The sequence below is a fragment of the Amphiura filiformis genome, chromosome 5 (assembly GCF_039555335.1).
Source record: "Amphiura filiformis chromosome 5, Afil_fr2py, whole genome shotgun sequence".
In the NCBI taxonomy this organism is placed as follows: Eukaryota; Metazoa; Echinodermata; class Ophiuroidea; order Amphilepidida; family Amphiuridae; genus Amphiura; species Amphiura filiformis.
Genome location: NC_092632.1, coordinates 56,238,755 through 56,265,167, shown reverse-complemented (window position 1 = coordinate 56,265,167; position 26,413 = coordinate 56,238,755). Strand labels below are relative to the sequence as shown.

General features: G+C 35.5%; 1 long non-coding RNA gene across 1 annotated transcript in view; it reads left to right on the top strand.

Annotated features, from left to right (window-relative positions):
• LOC140153417 (uncharacterized) overlaps positions 1-26,413 on the top strand; it is a 70,369-nt gene that overhangs the window by 4,036 nt on the left and 39,920 nt on the right. Inside the window, exon 2 of the long non-coding RNA XR_011859106.1 lies at positions 24,871-24,923. This is a non-coding gene — a long non-coding RNA (uncharacterized lncRNA). The remainder of the gene's footprint in view (positions 1-24,870; positions 24,924-26,413) is intronic.

Below are 26,413 nucleotides of genomic sequence, written 5' to 3'. Positions count from 1 at the left end.
AATTACATATAATTCTCTCACCCAAATTATTCAGTGATCCCAGAGAAAGTCTATAAGATTGAAATTGTTTATAAATTGCCTACTAAAAGTGCAGGATAAGTCATCAAAATTGTCATTAGGTATTTTTGTATTTTTGAAATGAAACATTTGGCAAAAAACGAGAAAAATAGCAGTGTTGACAATGTTGAAGCCCTATTCAAATACATGTTGCTATTTTCTCTACTGAAGTTCAGAAATTACACAGATTCATGAAAAATGTCTTATTTTATCTTTAATACACAGCCTTAGGCTTAACCACTAGCAATCTATGAAAGCACTTTTATCACACTAACAAAGGTGTCAATATAAGAATTTTTACGATTTTATGATCCTCCAGATGAGCAAATCACCGAATAGGTGGTTCTACTTCAAAGAGATTAGACCCAAAGAGTACCAACTCAAAATCACACCATGCATAATGTTATGATAAATCCGCTATCTTGGTTTGTCATACACGGAGAGCAATTTATCAACAAGAGCTCCAAATTGAACGATAATTTGCATTTTTAAGCTTAAGCGTTACAAAGGTCTTAGCACGTACACTAATAGACAGCATTATTGGCATTATGCATTAGATGCAAAGAAGCAATCAAAGTTTACCAACTATGTGGCAAATTAATTTGGAGATACACGTCCCTCCTTTGGACATACACGTTTGCATGTTCCTCCATGAGTGACAAGCAAACATGGAGGGCGGGTTAGTGTAGTGGTCTTCTCACTCGCTTCTCACCACTGTGGCCCGGGTTCAATTCCCCGCGGTGCCACATGTGAGTTTGGTTGCCGATCCATGCTCGTCCTCGCAGGTTTTTCTCCGGGTGCTCTGGTTTTCCTCCTGCTTCTAAAATCGGACCTCTTCCCATATCCCTGTCCCATCATATCTGGAGGCATCCCTTGAATTTAGTAGCCTCTGAGCACTATTGGGTTTAGCCTGGCTTCGGCCGAATGTTATAAATAAATAAATGGATCTATTTATCAAGGAAACTTCACCCTTTTAGGTACATAATATAATACCCATGTAACCAACTAACACCACCTATTTACTTCCCTCTGCAAGTGCAAGACTCTAAAAAGATCAGCAACTGTTTTTAATTTAAACAACTTGTGCATTATATATACATGACTATACTTGGACAACAGAAAGATGACAACACCCTAACCCACAGTTTGCCGCTCTATTTTCCTGCCTCTCTCAAGTAGAAATAAATGAGAATAACTACTGCTACTATATTACCAAATTCAATGACACACAAAAAATAATATAGAGATCATTACAAAACCAACTATTTATTTTACTGCAAATTGGTAATTATAAGTAATGAAATCAAATACTAATTCAAATCAAAGAAACTGTGATGACTATAGCAGCTTGTAATGCATTAACATTTACCCATAGGATACAAAAACAATCAGCGGAAATTTAATTGTCTAGCTGAAATATGATCCGTACCTGCTCCAGCTCTAGGATATTATTTAGGTGACCACTGTAGCATAGCTTTGTTTATCAAAGAACGCTTTATTAAAGATTAAAATTAAAAGCTAGTCTTTCATATCCAAGTGTAATCAAGCTAGGCCTAAGCAGATAGTAAAAAAAAAAAAAAACACACTCAAATGATGAACCTCGAAAAATTAGTAGACAAATATTTCCATGCTAAATTGAGTAGAAATTCATGAGAAATGCTTGTTTCTGGTTGTTACAATCTACCTACAATGCTGAAGGCACACCTAATTCTATAGATTGCAAATCTGTATCAATGCTAGATGGAAGAAGAGGCGGAAATATTGATTTTACCTATTTAAGACCGTAATACCGAAAGCCGCTTCGTGCACTTGATTTTACTCCTACATTTTCAAATACAGTCAAATTACACTGAAGGCGGGGCACATGCCAGAGTACCTGATATAATTCCTATTTGGAGGTAGTATTTTAAAAACACCAAACTGTCTTTAAAGGATTTTATTTCCATACACACTAGTACCATCTTGCTACTACTTTGTATTTTATGAAGCGCATGTGCACCATTTTCAACCCTCGTAGCTCAAGGAGTTTTATTTTAACACATCTTTTTAAAATGGTATTGAACCAAAACAACTATTAGGTTACACTAAAGAAAATATGTTACTTTAACTGAAGTATAACCTGCGGAAACACCCAGACATCACGTACTGTAAATAGTCACAAGGGTGCAGAAGATAACATCAAACAAAATGATTCACTAAACTATTCTGTTAGGGCATGATGAAGATAAGATTTCATTCCATTCATGCCTACTGCATATACAACATATCATGTTTGTGAGCCAAGGCAATGAGGTGTTACAATTATCATATGTCACATACAAAACATGCAGCTTGTGAATGGGTCTGAAAATGTGGGAAAGTGATGTAATTTTTATTCAAATCTGTAAATTTGCATTTTGAGCCTTTTTATTTGACTATTTTCATCTTAGAGTAAAGATAAAAAGTAAAAGTAAAAACAAAGTGAATTTCCACTTCTTCTTACCCAATTACCCATGCCCAATAATACCTTTCAAAACATGAATCAATATTAACACCAAGCTTTCAAACACAGATCTATAGACACACATGCATATATAGGGTAGAGTGGCTTTTTCAGCCAGCCAGGTGGGATCACAACATACCTCAAAATGGTTCCAAACCAAGCCACCCCTCTGGGGATCACAACATACCTCAAAATGATCCCAAACCAAGCCACCCAAATGTGATCACAATATACCTCAAAATGGTCCCAAACAAAGCCACCCATGTGTGATCACAACATACCTCAAAATGGTCCCAAAGCATGCCACCCAGGTGGGATCACAACATACCTCAAAATGGTCCCAAACCAAGCCACCCAGATGGGATCACAACATACGTCCAAAATGGTCACAAACCAAGCCACCCAGGTGGGATCACAACACATCTCAAAATGGTCCCAAACCAAGCCACCCAAGAGGAATCACAACATACCTCAGAATGGTCCCAAACCAAGCCACTCAGGTGGGATCACAACATACCTCAAAATGGTCCCAACCCAAGCCACCCAGGTGGGATCATAACATATCTCCAAATGGTCCCAAACCAAGCCACCCAGGTAGGATCACAACATACCTCAAAATGGTCAAACCAAGCCACCCAGGTGGGATCACCACATACATCAAAATGGTCCCAAACCAAGCCACCCAGGTGGGGATCACAACATACCTCAAAATGGTTCCATACCAAGCCACCTAGGTAGGATCACAACATATCTCAAAATGGTCCCAAACCAAGCCACCCAGGTGGGATCACAACATAACTCAAAATGGTTCCAAACTAAGCCACCCAGGTGGGATCACCACATACATCAAAATGGTCCCAAACCAAGCCACCCAGGTGGGGATCACAACACCTCAAAATGGTTCCATACCAAGCCACCAAGGTGGTATCACAACATACCTACAGCGTCCAGTTCATAATAATACTAATGTGTACATACTAAATGTAACAACATTTTACTCAAGTTAGACTATCTTTTGAATAAAGTGCCCAATCCCAAAAGGGAGAGCGTATAAAAATTCAAAGAACAGACCTTCCAGAATAGGTAGTCGTTAAATGTATATGTACTATTAGAGAAAGTACTTTACTTTGTGGTCAATACTGAACACCCACTTGTTTTTTTTTAACTGACCTACTCTGTTTTACTAGACTACACTCACAGAATTACACAATGGTGCATTTGGTGTTCTAATTAAATGCTAGCTCGCCGTTGTACCTTTTATTACCTGCCTGTTTTACCTGATAACAGATATCACAACCACCTAACATGACCACTGGTGACTGAATGATGACTCTAATTTAGAGAGGGTTTTGTTGACAGAAACAATACCAAGGTATTTCTTAAGCATTAGCAGTTTCTTCCCCGTACTTCCTATGAAAACAGCCTTCAGGAATATAGCATTTGAAGCAACTCTTCGTGATACTTTTTGCATTCATTGAGACCATCACACTCTATCATAGAGTAGCTAATTTGGACAATTAATATTGCATAGGTATCTTTTTGATCTAGCATGTTTTTGTAAAGCTTTAAACCTGCATTGTTAAGTGTTTTTCATGTCTGATTAATTCACCGCCTACCCAAGGCATTCCGGATCAATATAGTAAAATATGAATACATAAATAGATAAATATAACTAAAAGGGAATGGTGCCTTGGTGTGAACTAAAACTATAGCAAAAATACAACGTAATAATATATCATTTTTACAGAATTCCTGGTGAATATTGGTGTGACTTTTATAATATCCTGAACACACATACAACAAATGCTTTGCCACCATATAAGAAACATACCAAGACAAATGCACAACTGATCAACTATATGCTCCCTCCCGCCTTTTTGACTATTCGCCCATTGCATGGTTCCACCATATGCAAGGAGAGCATCAATTTGGCAGAATATAAGAATGGGAATTGAACCAGTCATATAACATTACATAATGTAAATTAAGTAATTCTTCCTTGCATTTCTATTGCCAGTTTGAGTCTCTTGCATATGGCGGAACCATGCAATGGGCAAATAGATTTACTGGAAAGTCACAAAGATGCCTGAATAGATTGGTCCCACACTACTGGCATGCCATAAACAGATGGAATCAATGCAATATTTCAATTACATAAAGTGACATCTTACCAACTGGAATATCCCATAACCCTACTTTTGATTCAAAGATATAATTTGGTACAAATATGCAGTTTGGTGGAATTGTTACCTACCATTATGTTTTGTTATCTGGAGAGATTTGATCATGTCTCACCTCCTTTTTCAACCAAATCGACGGTAATAACTCTTGTAGTGAGGGATCACGTTTAACCACAAATTGCCTCAGGCAAAACTCACTTCCTGGGAACCAAATACCACACAAGGTCATTTTTATGTAACTCATTAACCATTTGTGTTATAATGACATCCTTGGGATCTGGTCAACTCATTGACAGATACGAACCTCAGGAGGAAATTCAATTTTTGATTAATTCTCTCCAGGTAGTGAAATGTAATGCGTACTCCACAAGGACTATGTATTTACAAGTAAGGTTTGACTATCACCTGATGAAACCACAGACGCTTTTCATATATTAGTGATTCAAATAACTTCCAATATTGTCTAGTGAGTTGCAATTTACTCTAATACATGTTGTATATTTGGCATATTCACATGTCTAAAGCATCTTTATATTCTAGACTTCATGATGCGATGCATCAAAGCAATAAATTGTATTCAATATGGGAAAAAATATTGTATTCAATTAAAAGCTACACCAAATACATTTGCCGTCAGAGTAACAAGAACAGAAAATTACACTGATATGTCATGAACATACAGTAATGTTGTTGACATGACATCACAGTATCTTCTTATCACACAATGTGACTCTACCAAATGTACTTTTTTGGTGTAACTTGGAGTGTCATCCATCATTTCCAAAATCTCAAGGTATTCAACATCATGTGAACAGACACAACTTATCTAATGCACCACTTCTAGATGAAACAAAGCCATCAAGTTGAGTAGTTTTCTCCTAGTTAAGGTCAAGAGGATACCATAATGGGATGGAATTTTTCATTAAAAGGAACTCTTGCTCTGTTCACTTACTGTAAGAAACACATGTTGTTCAGATTCTTGCCATGGATCTACCTTGTGTTAACCTTTTATTACTTCTATTCATATAATTGCAATTTCAAAATGTTTTTTCAAAATTTCAGTTTCCAGTCTATTACATATAAAAGCACGGATACAAAATGATAAAGGAAACATTGTATTAATTGAGGCTATTACAGAAAGGAAAAGAACATTTGTAAATGAAGCAAATAGCTTAATAGTATCTAGCATCTAGTAACAGATAGTCTACATGCTACTGAAGTGAACAGCACCTTTAAGGTTAGATGCCACTAATTAGACCTACAATCTTGGAAAATTCTTGGAATACTTCTGTGTAAAGAATGGAAAACTATCACCCCTCTCTTCCATGCAGTGTTATGAAATGTCAATGTCTTCAGCAGTTTCCAATGTGTTCCAACATTGATTGGCGAGGAAAAGGGGAAGGGTAAATCATTGTTGTAGATGTCATGTTTGTTTCTAAACACAATTCATCTCATTTCCATGATCAAAATTAATTATGCACATAATATTGACAATGTGTGCCAAGTGTTCCAGGTATTTTTTCCAATATTGTAGGTGGTATCAATTGAAAGACTATCTAAGTTACAGGTCATGACTCAAAGAGCCACCTAATAAAATCACATAAAAATACTAAGGTGTTTATAGGCTATGCATCTGCAGGAGCCCAGGAGCCACTTTGAAGAAAAAAAATTACTGGAAAATACTGAGATACAAAAATTGCTCAATTTGGGATTAATGCTTTGAAAAGGTATATTTTATTTGGTATTCATAACCTCATGAATACATGCAGCAATGCACATGCCCACACGATGGATGCTGTTATGTATCTCTGATTGACAACTTTTGTCATGTCGCTAACATCTTATTCCACCTGATTGATTTTTGTGCGGCAAGTTATAATTGAAACTATTTATATTTAGCATTTTATGGCATAAAATGAAATAATATGCTATTTTAATTTGTTTAAAATGTCAGATATGACTGTTACAAATGACAGTAAGTTTGCACCATCTATTTTGAGTTAATTGTTCAAAATTTGTTTTGTTTTGGGCCTTGATATTTTTCTCCTTTAATTTTTTTCCTTTCACCTATATGGTGAAAAACTATTAATTAGGCAATAATAGTTGTGCATCATCTTTTTTGAGGTCATTTTTTTTTAAATCGGAGGGTTTTGATTTGGGCCGTGGTATGTTCCTGAGGGAGCAAGTATTTGTTATAAATTTTGTGTGAAAGAATTGTTTTAACAGAAAATCTGTCCAATGAATATCACAACTTTATATACTGAGTGTACAAGCTCCTGAATATTGATTAGCAAATTAACAAAATTTGCCAATTTGTCAGCCCTCTGTGTCAGAACAATAGCTGAATGGAAAGGTGCGCATCCATTGACCATGTACCTTCTGTGATTCTTTGATTTGATGTCATGTGGTAATTCCTCTCTCTCTCTCTCTCTCTCTTGGTCAAAATACACGGGAAAAGTGATGTAATAATCAGATTAACTACCATAGCAATAGGTGAAAACAAATTTGAATAAATCACACTGCAGTGGTACATTCATGCGGTACCTCTGCATTGAACCATATCATGCTGATCACTCGCACCTGTAAGATTAGTATCTTTGAAAAGACCGGTATTGTATTCAATCTATGATTGCAGACATACACAGGTGATGAGTGCAAACTACTCGTAGTGCAGCATGATGTATTCAAAAATTGGTAGTTAATATATAATAATATGGTAGTTAATTTGATTTATTACGTCACTTCACCAGCGTATACCACATGTGCAGGTGTGACTATCAGTAGGGTACTCCATCTTGTTGCAATGAGCAACAAATCTGGTGGTTACCATGGCTCTTTAACGTCATCTAGCCATCCTTGGCCTATCATGTCTACACCTTCCCTCCGCCATACCTTGCTGCGGTAGCTGTTTCAAGCATGGATGATTAATGATATGGCCTAAGAAACCCAGCTTCTGTTAGAGATTTCAACAATCAAACCCCTTAGACATTTTTCACTACGACACATATTGTTTGCAAGTATCATCTATTTCATAAGCTTCCTTCTCAAACCAGCTGGTTTGTATCAACTCAGCTTTAAAAGGATTCAGTAACAAGATATATTCAGAGCCTACCCAATAATTGATTCCTTGATGTCATCTCAAGCATTTATCATACTTACAACACTGCAAATATACCCTAGACTGTATTTGTAAATTAAAATTTGAACAGGGTATCAATAATTCAGCTTGCATAAAGTAAAGCTATTGAGAATGGAACAAGATAAATGTCAATCTTGAAGGCAACTGTTGCGACTAATATTACATGTATCGGCAGATAATTGCTGAAATAATTTACATACTGATGAATTTCAAAGTAAATCAATCAACTTGATATAAACATTATACAATCACTTGATATTTATGCAGCAGTACTGTAGCATTTAAAATTCATAGAAACAAAGCATCTATTCTAAATTGCATGCATCAACTTCTTATTTTATAGTTGGGTACATATTTATAAAAGACCACTGAACATTATAGTTTTATACAAATACCAGAATTTGTTTTTAGTATCCATTTTCAATAATTACATAGCTTGCCTGGGACTACAATTTTTTTGTGTGATTTTCGCTCTTCTGGAACAAGCAACATGTAATCAGCCATAAAAATGATACATATTCTCTATTTTTAGTATTAATTTTGAGCCACAATAAATCTCCAGGTAGTAAAAGTTTTCTGCTCATCCTGTTTTGATATCGCTTCTGTTTGTAGTGTCTGGATCTATAACATCAGACATTTGTTGTCCATGGCTACATAGCCAAGTATGTTGTGTTCTTTACATTGATTTGCTCATTTCCACCCATGTGGTGATGGTTTAATGCTGGGAAGGTAAGAGAGTAGTTGAGTAGGAGACCTTATAATTCGAGACCAAATTAAAGACTAGTTTGCATCTTTTTTAATTCAGTCTTAAATTAATATAACATTGATGAGTCTGGCCCCAATCCCTTGCAGAGAAGACATGATCACTCCCAGATGCATAGGCGTAGATCCCGGGGGATGGGGGGGGGGATTTATCCCCCTCAATATTTTGCCAGGGGGATGGCCCATACAGTCATCCCCCCCCCCCCGTGTTGACGCCTGTATATGGGTTTCCAATCAAATTAACCCCATATTTGGCCATTTCAACCTAAAAAGTGCTAAATTTTTCGCGCTCCGCGCAAATTTATTCAACTTTTGTACAATATTTCACCAGTTTAGCTTTAATATTGCAAAATTTTTCGCGCGCTTTGCGCGCACTTTTATCAAAACCTTATTTTGTCGCCAAAAGGTGCTGACTTCAAGAAATTTTTTCTAACCCCATCCCCCCCATGGCGAAAAGAAATCTACGCCACTGCCCAGATGTACTGATAAGAGTGATCACCCAATTAACCTAATATTCAATTATTCCATAAATTCTCCAACAAGAAACATTCTATACTCTGATAAGCTCGTAATCGGCAGGACTCATAACATCGTAGACTGGTATAAAGTGGCGTACACACAGCTGGGCGCAGCACCTATGACAACTGAGCTTTACTTATTGCGTGATTGATGCGCGCTTTTATGAATTTATGCAGGCGTAATTTGGGACTTTATTCACTCATGCAGTAACAACACAACATAATTCTTGCCTATTACCAAGGAATAACAAGGAAAAAATATATTTCTGGATGAAAAAAAAATCTCTCCTTGCACATTTCAAAGATGACGAATTAATGAATATCACTATCCAATGTCATTTACCTTACAATATCAAACTTTTGCAATGTGTTCAAAATGTTAAAAAACCTAAGTCTGTAATATACTATTATAATCACAAATCAGCTGACCAGTCACCAGATTGGCAATCCTATTAAACGAGAATGTAATGTGATGATTCCAAGAGAAATCAATGGTACATTTAACTGCTAATCAGGAAGCTTGTGAAGCTACGGCAAGTGTCTCTGCAGCTCATTGAGTGACTGAGTAGCCGTAGTTAGCTTAAGGCACACTCAATAAATGCCATCCTATACTACCCGCCTACTTCCAGTGTTGAGGAAGTTGACTTGAATGAGCAAATAGTTGACATGATATATACATGGAATATAAGCAATCAATTCACAGGTGGGACGTTACCGCCTAGAGCCAACTTTACAGCTATGTAATATCTATATAAAGCATGGTGTGCGCATCTATGTAACCGAGACAAAATCACTCATTTAACATGGTATGATAAATGAAACATAAAATTGTTTCTTTTTCAAACAAAAACAATAATTTGGCATCTATTTCAATACAATTGTTATTAACATGTGAATTGCTGCTAACATAAAACAAACACTGGCAAATGAAGGAGGAAGCTTTGTATCCTTGCTCACTATTTGCTCAAAATATACATGAGAGTGACACAATGCTTACAATAACAATATAACAGGGATTTCTTGAACAACCTTTATTACAATAACAGGGCAATATACACCTTGAAACGAAATACAAATACTGAGGAAATTTGAATCTTACATTTTTCTTTTATGCTCTATATAAATCTCATATTTTGGCAATATTAAATATAAATATTGATAGTAAACCACTCAAAGGTTTCATCTTTATTACAAGTGAATGCTGCAGCATTTGACGTAACAAATACAGCTTATGCCCGTATCATATAGCAGTCGCAACAAGCATGGACCTTTTTTGTCACACATTTCACTTCTACATCTGCCGTTTGATCAACAACAAAAAATGATTGATGATATGTGACTGTACACCACGAATAAGCTGTAAAGTCTGCTCCTGGTCAATTTTGTTTTATTTCATGTTTAGAAAATATATATCATAAGCTTTAAAATGGTATATCATTTGACTTCAAATGATATCCAGAAGCAGGATTATGGTTTGTTGAAACTTTGCTGCTTCAACAAAATGTTATACCTTTTTCGGTTCTACATGTGTCTCTTTTCCCACATTGCTGGTAATAAATATCAAACAGTCATATTTGGCGGTCATTTCAAATCATCCTTAAGTAAACAAGGTTCAGGAATGTCCTCTCATTGTTAATTGTTGGTTATACATACCTAGACAAAAAATACAATGCTTTGTAACCCACCACTTGAACAGGATTTAGCCAACGCAAACAAAGATCGACAAGCGATATTTAAGAATTCTATAGACATAGGTAGAAGCTTATTATCCTATTCAACAATAGGACATTTACTGCTCATTCGTCGTGGTGTACGGTCACATATATAGACAGAAGTTGCAAGCATAGTCTAGCATCAGATCACACCCAATTGACAGTTGCTAGCTACAATTAAAACACTGTTGGCGTTATGCAATCCCTACAGACGTATTTGATCACTAGCGTTTTTTCCGTCACTTGCTATAATAAAGGCATTAGGGTTCTACTAAGAGCAAAGTCAGGAGGTGCAGAATTAACACTCCTAAAATTGACTTTGTTTTGGCTATTTCGAAGAGTTTAACATGAGAACATCATACAGCAAATTACCTGAAGTGAAGTGCTACTACTAGTCTATCAAACAACAGATGACCTATGTAGCCCATATTTTTACAGGCAGTGCTACTACAAACAAATGATGATGTGGCTCATATTTTACAGGCAGTACCGCTATCATACAACAAATGACTTATGCAGGCCATATTTTTACAGGCAGTACCGCTATCATACAACAGATGACGTATGTACCCTTATTGTCTATCATAACACAGATGATCAATGCGTGTAGCCCATACAGTGCCACTATCATATAACAGATGACCTATGTAGCCCATATTTTTACAGGCTGTACCACTATCATATAACAGATGACCTATGTAGCCCATATTTTACAGGCAGTACCACTATCATATAACAGATGACCTATATGTAGCCCATATTTTTATAGGCAGTACCACTATCATACAACAGATGACCTATGTAGCCCATATTTTTACAGGCAGTACCACTATCATACAACAGATGACCTATGTAGCCCATATTTTTACAGGCAGTACCACTATCATACAACAGATGACCTATGTAGCCCATACGTTTGTGAAGATTATCATTCATCCAGGTAGTAAATAATAAATTATTTTGAACTACAATCTAGGCAACTGGACTTACGTTTTTGAGTGGGAAATTTTCACGTTCTATCCTGAACGCATCATCAGCCCGATTGATCTTCTGGCGGTAAAAGTTCATTGACCTGTGAAACGGATGTTGTAGTATCACAGGTCACCTTCGAGTTCAACCTCTAGCGAGAACGCAAAGGAACAGGAACGCGAACACCTACATAAAGCACTGAACCGTTGTGGTTATCGCAATTGGACCTTTAAAAGGCTCTCTCTCAGACCAAATCCACGAAAAAGACTCCGCCGCTTTCGCAAGACCCAAGGTGACGGAGAGGCAAAGCGTGGTAAGAACATCACCATCCCCTCGTCTCTGGACTGTCAGAAAAACTCCGCCGGATTTTTTCGAGACAAAGGGTACCGGTGTCTTTCAAGCCCAAGAACACGCTACGTCAAGCGCTAGTCCACCCTAAAGACAAACAACCCAAGGATAAGCAGAGCAATATTGTTTACGCGATCCAATGTCAAGACAGCGGTTGTGAAGAACTGCATATTGGTGAGACAAAACAAACGCTTGCAAAACGCATGTACCAACATAGACGAGCCAGCACTGGTTGTGGAGACTCGGCCGTCTATACTCACTTGGACAGTTCCAAACATTCCTTTGACAACAAGGATGTTATGATCTTGGACAGAGAAAGCAAATGGTGCGAGAGAGGAGTCAAAGAAGCAATTTATGTGAAACGGGAGGAGCCTTCACTGAACAGGGGAGGCGGCCTACGTCACAACTTGGCCGGGGCCTACAGTTCAGCGATTAGGAAGATCCCTCTCAGGTTGAACTCGAAGGTGACCTGTGATACTACAACATCCGTTTCACAGGTCAATGAACTTTTACCGCCAGAAGATCAGTCGGGCTGATGATGCGTTCAGGATAGAACGTGAAAATTTCCCACTCAAAAACGTAAGTCCAGTTGCCTAGATTGTAGTTCAAAATAATTTATTATGTAGCCCATATTTTTACAGGCTGTACCACTATCATACAACAGATGACCTATGTAGCCCATATTTTTACAGGCAGTACCACTATCATACAACAGATGACCTATGTAGCCCATATTTTTACAGGCTGTACCACTATCATACAACAGATGACCTATGTAGCCCATATTTTTACAGGCAGTACCACTATCATATAACAGATGACCTATGTAGCTCATATTTTTATAGGCAGTACCACTATCATACAACAGATGACCTATGTAGCCTATATTTTTACAGGCAGTACCACTATCATACAACAGATGACCTATGTAGCCCATATTTTTACAGGCAGTACCACTATCATATAACAGATGATCTATGCAGCCCATATTTTACAGGCAGTGCCACTATCATATAAAATATAACCTATGTAGCCCACATTTTCAGAGGCAGCGTCGGCTGCTATCATACAACAAATGACTTATGCAGCCCATATTTTTTACAGGCAGAAATGCTAACATACATGAGATGACCTACCATAAAAACTCTATAGTTAGCAAATATGCTCACTATTGAGGGCTTTTGAAAACATGAAATTGTACCAAAGTCTTTACCAACTGAGGTAATGGGATTGAGACACAAATTTGCAGGTTTACTTAATTGTAGATAACTCTGTGTGTCGATGATTTACTCAAAACTTTTTACACTTTTGTGGATGGGGCTCTTCATGTTTGCATGTTTCAAAAGCGTTCGATAGTAAACACATATGCTAACTATATCGATTTGTAAAAGTATATGTTGCCCAGATTGGTACCGCTAATATACAAGAGATGACCTATGTAGCCTATATTTTTACAGGCAGTGCCACTAACAAACAAGAGATGACCTATGTAGCCCATATTTTTACAGGCAGTACCACTATCATATAACAGATGACCTATGTAGCCCATATTTTTCACTTCACATCTCTCTCTTGATGTTAACAACTACAGGCACATATATCATTTTAAAATTGTTCACACGACTGAAATAAAGTCCCTATTATGCCTATAGCTACAAACTGAAAAAAAAAGAGTAAAAGGAAAAAAACCAGATAACAGAATCATGTTACCGACTTCTATTCCCTGTCCATATAACCCTCCAAACAAGGCTGAATTGTCAGGCATGGCTGAATAACAAGGAAATCTGGTTAATCTAAATCAAGAATGGTGGAATATATAAGAAAACAGCTAGGAATAATGAAAACATAGATCCAGCCAACTCATATTGCAATTTGTTTTGTTCCACCCGGGGGAAAGGTAATGTTATTAGTCCTGCCACAGGTCTGTCAATAGTACAAGATTATGAATCAAACTTGCAGATTACCTGTATCTTCCTTGGGATGATTGGGGTCTTATCTCTGGTTTGTACTGGTTGTATACGGAAGACACCTATTCATAAAAATGTACAACATCTTTTCTGAGATTTTGAGGGTGCAAAAGTGATTACTGGTTCAGGTTTTTATTATGGAAGCGCTATATAACACGCATAGGCAATTCATTATTTTGTGATTTTGTGTACTCTTTTATTTGGAATGGTTTGATGGTAAAGATCACCTGCATGTGTTGGGTAGAGGAAAGAATGGGATGAGAATAGAGTGAGGTGTAGAAGACAGAATTAGAGTTGATGAGAGAGAACATACAGACTGACAGACAAACACACAGACACCCGGCAGATAAAAAAATACAAAAGAGAACAAAAGATAGGAGAGCAAGGTAATCAGCGGCAGCACTGCAGAAAAAGAGAAAGGAAATTGGTAGGAGAACAAGAGAGAGAGAGAGAAAGGAAAAAGAGAAGTGATCAATGAAAAGAGAAAGATTGACACATGTAATATATTTTTAATTAAAAACCTGCGTTCAGTATTCAAAATCTTGCAAACAATACAATCTTATATCAACACAATACATTTTGTATTAAAAATATATGTTCATTCAACATCTTGAATACAATACAAGTTTGTCATTGAATGTATCAAGGAAATGTTAATATTACTTTCATTTACACAATAAAGGAAAATTCAATATTTGTCACATTGCAAAAAAATCTCTTTTATATCAATCTACATACACTACATGAAGAAACCAATCATATTTACTCATATTTCTTTATAATTATATTTTCTACAGATATTTGGAAACCGAATGATCTGCAATATTAGTTATTACCATTATTAAAAACTGCCTACTGGCAAGTAGTGGTTCCAACAAATATTTGGATTTCTAAAAATCTGCCATAGAACTGTGCCTTAAAATGTGTTGCTACTGATCAAGGGGCTGGTGGGTGGTGTGGGGTGATGCATGGTAATGTGTGGCAATAGTGGGTGACAGTCCCAAAAGAAATGGATCAGGTTAACAGTTAACACTGGGTGATTAAGGGTAATATTACCCTCAACTGTCTTGATTACCTGCCTTTTGTAGAGCAGTAGACAAAATGACCCACTTGACAGTGACACACATCAAAAATAAGGGGACTAAAAGCGTGGTGATGCAAGGTGCTCCCCTGCAAACACAAAACGCTTTACAGAAAACGTTTATGTGTCAAGTTATTAAAAGGTATAAAATGTCTTAACAACATTCAGAAAACATTTTTAAAACCTTTTGAAAAACATTTTGACATAATGTTATTAAGTGTTGCCAAATTATTTAGGGAAAATATTTGCTAAATTTTTTGTTGTTGCAATATATACCTAATGGGTTTAGATTAAATGGGTATAGACCAAATGGATATTAGACCAAATGGTATTAGACCAAATGGCAAATCCCCATATGATACTGGTACTTTATAAATCAGAAACTTGAGTCTTCACAGTTATTTAGTCAATACTGTTCAAACTCTCATCAAAAATAGCTAAACCAATTGTTCATTATATTTTGTAACCTAACACTAAAGGGTGGTTTGGATTCAGATGGCATATATGTTGTCAGTTCACATTAAATAAAGATAACAATATGACTTTGCAGACATTAGATATGTAACAGTAGTGTCTGCTAACATACTGTAAATGTCATCTTTGAATACATATAGACCATGGTCTTTACCATTTGTATAATAGCTGTTACATTTGTCAACCAGTCAATGACTTTAACCATGCTTACAGACAAATAAAGCCACAATTTATATGCATGGGCAGGACTATGGTTCACCAACCTGTCTGTTCACCTACCATTGCCTACCTATTTATTATGTGTCTGCAGGTGCTAAGATGACAACTAACAACCAAGAAACATCAACTCATTCAGTATTTCACAAATAAACATCACAAGTCCATGACTAGACCTTCCTTCCTGATGCAGCTTGTCAATGGTCTGTGATGTAGCACATACCATAGATGATATGTTCTAGTCAGTCTATGATCAGATATGTGTGCAACACATTCCAATCAAACTTGTTGTTTGTCCACACATAAAAAGTATCAATTACATTACAAATATTAGAAAATTGCAACTTTGGTGACTTATAATTCAATAATATCAAAAGCTTTTTGTTTACCTATGACCTGATGTGGCAAAGTGCTATTTGGTTGTAAGGGGGTGACATCCCGCTATCTCTAAGGTCCGCTATCTCTAAGGTTCGCTATCTCTAAGGTTCGCTATCACTAACGTGTAAAGTCTATGGAGATCAGAATCCCGCTATCTCTAATAGAGAAAAGGGTTCGCTATACCTAAAAAAAGGTCCGCTACTTCTAAGGTTCAATATCACTAATTTAGAATAAGGTTCGCTAGTTCTAAGGTTTGATATCACTAATTATAAATAAGGTTCGCTATCACTAATTTAAAATAAGGTTTGCTATCACTAATTTTGAATAAGGTCCGCTATCACTAATTTATTGAAGTTTCGCTATCTCTAAGGCTCGTTATCACTAATTCCAATAAAGGTCCGCTATACCTAAGGTTAAGCTATTTTGTTTCAGGTTCGCTATCCTAATTAATTAAGATTAAGCTATCTCTAAGGTTCGTTATCACTAATTTCGATTAAGGTTAAGCTATACCTAAGGTTAAGTTATCACTAATCTTAAATAAGGTCCACTATCTCTAATTTTAAATAAGATTCCGCTATCTCTAATTTCAAATAAGGTCCGCTATCTCTAATTTCAAATAAGGACCGCTATAGAGATAGCGAACCTTATTTAAAATTAGAGATAGCGAACCTTATTTAAAATTAGAGATAGCGAACCTTATTTGAAATTAGTGATAGCGAACCTTAGAGATAGCGAACCTTAGAGATAGCAGACCTTATTTAAAATTAGAGATAGCGAACCTTAGGGATACCGGGATTGTTAAAATTAGAGATAGCGGACCTTATTTTAAATTAGTGATAGCGAACCTTAGAGATAGCGAACCTTCAATAAATTAGTGATAGCGGACCTTATTTAAAATTAGAGATAGCGAACCTTATTTAAAATTAGTGATATCGAACCTTAGCAATACCGAACCTTTTTCAAAATTAGTGATATCGAACCTTAGGTATAGCGAACCTTTTCGTAATTAGTGATAACGAACCTTAGAGATAGCGAACCTTAGAGATAGCGAACCTTAGAGATAGCGAACCTTAGAGATAGCGAACCGTAACCGTCTTGTCACCTTTTTTCTTCCTGAAGGTTTGAGTGTAAGTTGTGTTAAATTACTGACCAGTATTGAAGGATATGAATAGTGGTCTGTGGAAGGAAATAACACACTTGATGGCTCCATTGGAATCTTTCCCTACACTTTTCAAATCAAATTTACAATGTTTGAAAGCTTAAGTTATACAACACATCATATTATGAAAGGTATTTCAGAAAGTTGTCACACAAAATATAATTTTACTTTGGAATGATACATTTAGTTAGAATATAAAGTGCATAGGTTATTTGCCACAATTTGGGGAGAAAAGAGAAAGAGAACAGGAGGTAGGACATGACATCAGAAAAACATTAGAAACAACATTAGCTAACATTGAAAAGAAAGTTAATCTTCACATGACTACAAACTGTTCACATTGAGATTGCAATGCACAAATCAACAACCCTATGTATAGCCGGCCGTAATTGAACAACCACTGCAGACCCTGATTGTCAATACTTGCCAGCATATTACACTAACCTTTCAGAATAAGTTTAAAGCCAATTTGGATCAACAAGTGATTACTTTGGCTGTCGGGGCTATTTCATCTGTAAGTCATCTTTATTTATTGAAATTAATCTCTCCTTCAATGGATAAATGTGCGGGTAATAGGATGATATATTAATGCAGTTTATAAATAAATAGAATCCAAATCTAGGATTAAACACAATAAATTTAAAGTAGAAGATTTGGACAATGGCATTGCTGGTTTTTTATATTCCGTTAAATTTTTCCTTTGGATGCTGCAGGAAAACTATAAAGTGAGCAATACATCACTTGCTCAATGTGTTGTTCCCAGTAGGATGTTGAGATAAAGAGCACTGACGAGAAGGCAATCCAATTCATTATACCCTAATACCTATCAGTAAGACTTCAGGGTAATGTAATCTTACCAATTCCCACATAAACCCAACAGCACTGTCATGTTATAGGTTTATGATGACAAATATCACTCATTCTATTTATATTACCACACTGTTGAGAAACATAAAGATGAAATATTTATATTAATATGAACTTCCAATTCAATAAATTAACAGGATTCTAAAATTGATAAGAAGATAAATAAAAAAGCAATTGATCAGGTTCTCATCTTACACGATAATAAATGCTATTTCCTGACAAATAGTGCAGTAATTCTCCTGATATTTGGCATGCCGTAAGCAGCTTGTTCATTGTCGATTAAGCAATCAAGTTTTCACAGAGAACAACCACAGTGGTTAGGTCTGTAGAGATAGCAAAAACATCGGCCATTTACCTTGTTACTAGGCCTTGTTAACCCGAGTTCAGGGTAAAAATCAATACACACTAGAGAATAGAAGCTAGAAACTTACATCAGCAATGACAAAAAAATATATGTTTTTTCGTGTGCAAATTTGCACTTTTTATGCTATCCTTTTTATATTTAAATTTCCTGCACTCACACATCTTTTAGTTTTGCTATAGGCACAGGAGAACATAAATTTAATTAACAATACACAAACTATGGATCCAATGATAGGACTACATTACCTGTTTTAGCCTTGCTTAGGGTTCAATATACTGGAAGTCATTTACTTCAAAATGACTACCAGATATTGAAGACCCATTCAATGATCCCAGTGTAAGTGTAAAAAAAATAAAAATTTGGTATAAATTACTTGTGAAATTAAGTGATGCAAAAAATTGAGGACAACAGCAGTACTGACAACATAGAAGCCCTATTCAAATACATGTAGCTGATTTCTCTTGTAAAATGTCATATTTTGTCTTTAATATATGGCTTTCGGCTTAACCACTTGTAGGCTATGTTAGCATATCAATGCTACTAACGAAGGTGTAAAACAGATTTTTGAAATTTGTTTACAAATTTCTGAATGAGGAAATCACTGAATAGACCTTTAAGCTCATCTTAAATTCACCTAAATAAGGTTTAGGTAAAACATTACACCATTGTATATGGTCAAATGATTTGGGTTCCAAAGATGTCTCTCTCTTGTGTCTGTCTGTGTACCTAAATGTCCGTCTTTCACTGGTCTGTCATGCTCTCTCTCTCTCTCTCTCTACCTTTCTATTTCTCCCCACCTCTAAGGTTAACAGTTTCTCTCTCCCTCTCGACCATGTGTCTACATTTAATGTGTTTTCTCTCTGGACATTTCTCTCCTGCCAAGGTTACTGGTCAAATCAAGAAACTGTCAGCTGGAATTAAGCCTTGCTTTTGTTCTATAATTTAAAAGACACATCTACTGTTATGCCCATTCTACTTTCTACATTCTAACATGTTTCAGAGACAAGTCTTGTTCATTGCATGTTCCATCAACTATGTCATGCTAGTAGCGTCTATACTAACTGTTAATAAAGTGATGATCCAATCTGTATCTCAGCTAGTAACCCATTAACCAGCCTTTTTGGACAGACAGTTTGAGACGGATAAGTGAAATGAAAATGTGTTAACAGATGCTCAAATACAGGGTGTTTCTCAAAGATTAGTACTGGAGTTTGATTTCCTTTGCAATATCCAAATTGAACTTGGTAACTTAAAGTATGGGGTTTACCAAAAGTATCGTTTTTTAAATCATTGAATTTACTTGCATTATTTAGGAAATACAGCAAATTTCTGCCAAAATTTACAATACTGATTTTTGTCCACATATGCTTAACTATTACACAACTTACTAGTGTCATAGGGGTGGGGTAGGTGGGGGTGTGTGTGTGTGGGGTGTAATGGTTAATCATCCGTGGACACAAATTAGTATCATGAATATGGGAGAAATCACTGTATTTCCCAAAAAAATGTAAGTAAATTTGATGATTTAAAAAGGATGCTATTGGTAAAACCATTTACTTCACATTTCCTTGTTTCAATTTGGATAGCTATCCTTGTAGTAAGCAGTAAGCTAAGGAACCCAAAGTAGCTCCGGGAACAGTCTGTCAGAAACACTCTGTAAAGAGAGTAGCCACCAAATTAATGTTTTGAACATCAAAAAAAAAAAAAAAAAAAAAAAAAAAATGCTAGGCTTTATACCATACATTGAACTTTTGAAACAAAACTTCTGTTAACATGCACCCAAGCTGTTCAAAATATGTACTATATTGATTAAAATTTATAATAGAATTCACTTGTAAAAAGTAGGACAAAACTAAACTCAAGTAAAACTATAAAATAACATGTAACTTCCTACAGAATTGTGTAGAATCATATTCAAATATAAAATATGAATAAAAATACTGTTAAGTGTAAATTATGAATTATGAATGAAAATTATGTCAAGTGTGTATTGGGAATAAATAAAACAAAATAAAATAAATACATAACAAGTGTATTATTTTCATAAACCCTCGTTTTATAGGTAAGGATTTGGTTATTATGGGATAATTTCCATAACTAAATAAGATTGTGGCTTCTTGGAGTAAACATGTTTCCTATATCATTACACTGTCAAATATACATGTATAATATTAAAGCATTGCTCCAAAATGATTCAACAAGAGTTAATATTTTTGTTGCTGACAGCACACATGTAAGAAAACTGCATTTTGCTGATTTGACATTTATATAAAATATGTTATGAGTGTTTCTGCTACTTTGATGATCTACTTTTTAAGGTATGTCCTAATTGGTCCAAAAATATTTTTCATAATGTTGCATACTTGAGTTAAGATATCTTCAGTTGTATGGACACAACTGGACTGGTAGTAACAATGGGCGCATCCAGATATTTTTGGCTCTCCCTCTAAAGAAGACATGGGAAAATCTTAATCTTTTTTAAATCATAAGACAAATGAAATAAGAAAAAACAAAGGAAACATCATAGCCAGCAGTAGTACATAGAGTATCATGTATACGGATTTCATCACAGTCTTACCTTAGCACGCTGGTAAGCAGCGTTTGAGATGGTGTTAATCGATAGTCGATAATCAATGATCAATCAGCTATGAATATTTAATTGGATTCTAAAAATAATGATCACAGACTAGGGTGTTCAAGCGTGTGTGTGTGTGGGGGTGTATACCCCTTCAGCATGTTGGTGCTCATAATTGCTGAGGACGGCTTTTTACCCCTAAAGAAGACATGGGAAAACTCAAACTTATTGGGAATCCCATGTCTTCTTTAGGGTAGGTGCCGTTAATTTCTGGAATAGCCCAATTGAAATGGTAGCCATCTTGAGAGAAATAGGCAATGTTTGATTTTATAATGGACAACTAAATCACCAATTCCAATAATGTCTGATATATAATTTGTTCTCTGGAATCCTTCTGGAAGGAAAGTGCTTTGATGACATACTATCTTATTATGCTATTTACAGCAGGAAGCCCTACACATTGCCATAAGCCATAACAAGAATTTGAATTTGTCTTTAAAATAGATAAGTTCACGTATCAGGTGTATAGTACATGTACTTTGAGCTACTTTGGTCTAACATTTAATATTCATATCTAACATACTCTGCACTTATTCGACAATAAATAAGTGATATTATGAGGCTTAATAATGATACCCGCGTCTTGACCCTGGAAAACAATATTTTTTAAAAACCTCATTTTGCATTTAGTTTTTTGAAGAGACTCTTTGCCGGGTTTAAGGGCTAAATAGTAAGTTGTCATATGGGGCAAGATTAGATAAAGGCATACAAACTAGGGTATGAGATATTAGGAATTATTTCCTAGCCTCTTAACCACAGGGTTGGTGGGCTATATGGCTATTCAAGACACAGGATATGTAAGGGATAAACTGTGCACATGAGATGTGGGGGCAAGTGGCATCATTTCACTGCCGTTATAAAAGTAGCTAATTATATCATATCAAATATCATACTTCCCAGGACCAGCACAGTTTGACGTTTGGTACGCCTTTTTCCACTAGAGTGCATGCTGTACAACATAGAATTAATAATATAGGTTGCATACATACATTAACAAGCACCTGCAGCATAAAAATCACATAAAATGTCAAAATGGCCCTAAAAGGACAAGGACATTAGGTACTTACTGTATATAAACCCCAGGTACCCTATGCCCACAAGGTTCAAAAGGCAGTAAGATGCTTTTAAGAAGATTGTATTTTAATGCAATTTCAATGAGTATGTGGGATCTTATAAAGCTTTATAAATAATCCCCTATGAAATCATCAATGCTGGTATGGTAGTATATGCCAATACAAAACAAAATTACTATATCAGCATCAAACATATGTGAGAATAGACAGCTTTAATTAAAATGATATTTATTTAACCTTCCCTTATAAAATTAAACCCAGAAGGAAATTAAACTTGTCAATAACTGTTATTATTGCTATTTGAGGGGCTTTTTCTCATCTATTGCAGAGAAATCCACTTTCTTAAAATAACACTTAATAGTAGTATGACTACGGTACACTTGAATAACTTGGAATGAATGTCACACAAACCGATGATGAACATCTTAAGGCAACACAATTTTGCTATTCATTTAAGTAAAAACAATTCTGCTCTGACCATTTATACATGTTTCTTGTTTGTGTATTATTTCCGTAATTTCCATGCTTTTTATGTTCATTAGAAAAGAAACTTTGATTTATTTGAAGACTATCCACGCAACTGATTAACTTTAGGTGGACTTTAAATGCTAAAAGTTGTGCATTTCAAACATTAACATGGTTTCAGTCATTTTTTCATAAACCAAATACAAGTAATGCATTGACTAGCAGAAGTAAGAACCTGTCAAGGGCAGTCTGCTGTGACAGATACTGGTATACTCCCGGGGTATAGTTTGTAAAGGTATTTAATAAAATTAAAAGTTAATGGACAAGATAAGGGTGATCAAATGGCCCTTTGCAGCTTTTGCACACACCGCTATCATGTTGTTATCTGTGAGATTTCATGGAGTAGTAATTTTAATGTGGCTATGGTTCAGAGTGGATAGTGGTTTAGATTGCCAACTCAAAGTACTCTTTCGGTGACACAATTCACTACAGAGATCAAGTTTGAATAGGATTCCCAGAATAGACGTAAAATATAAATTGCATAACTTATATCCACCAAAAAGGCAATGTTGTGAAGCCCAATTTAATGTAGCTATAACACAACAAGGGGAACTGGATAAAATGAGACACAGATATGAGAATAGGTCCGATTTTAAAATGCAGGAGGAAAACCAGTGAACTTATTGACTTTGCAATGGAACACATTTTCAATTGAATCACCAAATCACACATTTATTACAAGCTTCTACATAGACCATCACTTATGATATAGGTTAAGGATACGATACATGATTTACCGACAAATGACTCATTTCGGAATGCGATCATGAATTTTGAAGAAAAAAAAAGTTTTCACAGGCTTAGTTGGGATTCGAACCAGCGATTCTAAACTTCCTTTGATTACGGGTCTAGTGCTTTACCACTCGGCCACGGTGGCAGTTGAGCGGAGGAGTGTAATGATAAAAGATAAATCTCATAATACCATCTTTAGCCTTTTGTTTACTAAAAAAAGACGCGTTTTGTAAAGATAGATTAGCCGTTTTATGCATAAATAGCATGAACATTTGGGAAAGGTTTCAAACAAATAATAAAGACACTGATGTGATGATGAAATTGCGTAAGTCGGGAAATATCGCAATGTTGTTTTGGTTTTAGGAATTTGACCTTAAAATTTACGACTTCAAGACATTATCATTTGAAATCAACAAAAGATATTTCAACAGTATATGGCCTCATTCTTTCTCTAGAATGTTTTGCACATGTATGTGAAATAGCTTCAACAATGGTTTGCTGCATAATGGTAAAAACAGTCTCGACCTTAAAAAAAGGCGAGAGGTACCATATTCTGATTCAGGCTAAATTTAAAATTGATATAAAACGTTTGTTTTTTGATCGATTACAAAAATTAATTTTTGTCATATAAAGAAATTGGGTCTGGCGTGAATTACACTACAGTTTTTATTCTTAGGGCTCTTTGACTTCTTCAAATAATTTTTTTTAATGATAGAGTGAATCCCCTGGCCCTCTATAATTACGCACAAAAGATCGAGTCCCCTTAAGAGAGTGTCAAATGCCCACGGTCAGTGTGACCACAGCTCTTGCCACAGCTTCTCTATATGATTGTACTCTGGCATATTAGTGATATCAATAGGAATTCCTCCATCTACCCTTTTTTTTTTTCGACAAAAAAAAAAAAAAGAGTGGGCGAGTGGGCAAGTAGGCAGTGTAATGGCCTATCTCTGAACAAGCAAGGTATATTCAATTACACAAAGGCAAAAGAGAAAAAGGTAATTCTGTCTTCAGTAAGCTGAAAGTGGAAATATGATAGGTGTAAAAGTGGTTTCTATGGATTGCACCTGTACAACAAGAGTATTCAAAGTACAATTTTTAAACTGTTCTATTACACACAAAGTAACATTTAAGTGTTCTATCTATGCTACTTATAAAATAATAATCCCCATCCATCATGCTTCTAAATATAGACTTTGTTCTCAACGCTATATTTGTTTCTTTTTTACTTGCAGATAAGAAGAATTTTATACTGCAAAAAAACCACCCCCTCACACATATTTTTAAGGTAAGTTTTGAAACTCAAGCTGTAATTTCACACAATAGTTCAGCGCGACAAAAGTTGAATCACACAATTTTCCCTCTCCCTAAGCTCATCCTGCAGAGGCCCTGTCATTCTTTTCAATACATTGTGTAATATTGTGACAGTCAGATTCAGTTACCTAAACAACCTTCAAAGAGAACATTTCAAGTTTCAAGTGTTACTTTTATCCCCTTTCCTACTAAAAAAAACCACTTCATTATTCTACCAAATTTCAATTCACTTAATTTCAGTCAAAAAAAATGGCTTCTGGTTACAAGGATACATAATAGATGTGACTCAATGAACTATTGGGATTTGATTGGGATTTTGTTAAGTAGAGCCATAGGAATGTATGGGAATGATTCAATTTACACAATACATACCACATTATGACATTAAGTAAGAACTCAACATATTATTTTCATCAAACCAATAACAAGTCTAAATGTACCTGAACGATCTACAATTTCATGGTATCAAGCATTTCCTTGATTGTTAGCAATCGGATATCTTTGAATAGGAGATTTTTTTCTTTAGGAGAGATTTTGTAAGGAGAGATTTGGTGATACAATATATATTTTGTAGCCTTGATAGATGGAAGTTTAACAAGATTTGCCAATTTAGGGAAACAATATATTTTAATCATTGGGCAAAATGGGTGTTCTCTGCAGCAAATTTTGAGTGAACACATACCAGTATCTTCTATAGTAAAATGGTAACAATACTAAATTGCCAAAGAAAAACCTGAATAAACTGCCTGATTTGGGGACAGTGAAATTAAGTAATAGTGAACAACCAGAATCTGTTAAAAATGTACAAGTGCATTGAGACATGATTAAATAAACTTAATTTGCAATATGAAGGTTTTCTTTCATCCTTCCTGCACACTTTGCTTTTATTCTGTACACCTAATGATCAACATCCGTAAACAGATGCATCAGTAAGATTGTAGATAAGATTAATGCTCTGCGTGCTAGCCATGCACTTCAATGGAAAAAGTTCAAGTTTTGAAATATTTTCTCAAAATATCAAGAGCTATCTTAAGAACTACTGAATCAATACTAGGCTTGTTTGTACTCATTTTATTGCATTTTTCATGCTGATTGCAAATATGGTCATGAAAATTTACATTTCTGAAATTTTTGAATTTTAAAAAAAAATTTGAAACTTGTTGTCTGCAGTCGACACCCGCGTGAAGAGAGTTAATAATCAGTCATGTATATGATACACTGCTAAAGAAAACTTTGATCCAAAGAAGTGTGATTGCATCCAAACACTGCAGGAAATGCAGTGGATGGACCAGATCACTTGTGATCAAGCCATCAGCGTGGATGGCGAAAGCTCCAGTCAGTGAGTAAATTTTTTTGTTTTGAATTGGCAACAAAAAATCAAATTAATGATCAAAATTTTTGTTCACTTTGGTCAACACACATGATAACATAGAAGTTTGACAAGTAAGACACTCCAATCTGAAT